Genomic DNA, 1284 nt, shown 5'->3' on the forward strand with positions numbered 1-1284 from the left:
ATTATATAAGTTATATATATACTACATATATATACCAAACATTTCTTTTTCCTTTTTTTTTGTAATATATATCTAGAATGATGATATAATTGACACTCAAACCCTACTCAAGAAGAAAATGATACTGAAAATAATACGTCCAAATAATAGGACTAAAAGAGTAATAATTGTAAGAGCCAAATTATGGGGTTTCTTTTACCTAGTTTCATAATATAAGCTCCACTTTTTTTGGGGAACATCATAATCACCACTCCACTCCAGCTTGAGTTATGGATTTATAATTTTGTAAAATGATATCCTATGGCCCCAATAACACAACGGCCGTTCTAACCTAATTTGACCCTCAAATAAAATAAAATGAAAAATATATATATACATAAATTAGAGAAAAAAAAACTTCCAAAAAAAAACATGAAATAAAGAAGGAATTGGCAATTGGCTTATTCGGCTAAAATGAGCCGAGTGAGGCATTAATAAGTGTGTGAATGAAAGAATAATAATAATAATAAAAAAGAGTGTAAAGGTTGTGGCGAGTGCCTCGAGTGAGTCAGTAGTCACATCTCTCATAACTTTGTCTTCAATGTTGGTGTATTTATCTCTCAAAACTTTAATTTGTCTTCAATATTATACCATCATTCGATTATGTGTAAGCTATTCATTATTCAATTTATATGTCCCATGAAAAAGATAATTCAATGTGTTTGTGTCCGTGTATCATTTAAGATGTAATATATCTGATCTGTATTCATTGTCCTTCTTTGCAATTATTTATCACAAGCATATATATATATAGTAGAGTGTATATAAGTATTTACTTGATCAAAGCAAATTAATATCCAGTTATTTAAAAGAATGGAAATATTTGCATTGGTAATTAAAATAAATTAATTAAAATTAGTCACACCTTATCTTATTTAATATTTATTAATTATCATAATAATTAATAAATATTAAATAAATAATTTTTTTTAAATTATCGTTAAAAGAAAATAACATTATCTCATATGGTATATATGCTTAAATAATGGATTTCAAAGTTATATATAGTTATAACGTATCATAAAGCAATTAATTTAGATTAGTCTAGTGATTGATTCATTAATTTATTTAAATAAATGTCTGAATTTTAAATTTTGTTTTGTCTATACAGTAATTTATTAATCAAATTCAAATATTATTATAAGGTGTTTTTCTAAAATATGTGATAATAATGAGTGGATTTAAAATTGTATTTTTCTAAAATATACAATAAATCATTAAATAAAACTTAAATTCAGAAAAAAT

This window comes from Arachis ipaensis, chromosome B08, assembly GCF_000816755.2.
Source record: "Arachis ipaensis cultivar K30076 chromosome B08, Araip1.1, whole genome shotgun sequence".
Classification (NCBI taxonomy): domain Eukaryota; kingdom Viridiplantae; phylum Streptophyta; class Magnoliopsida; order Fabales; family Fabaceae; genus Arachis; species Arachis ipaensis.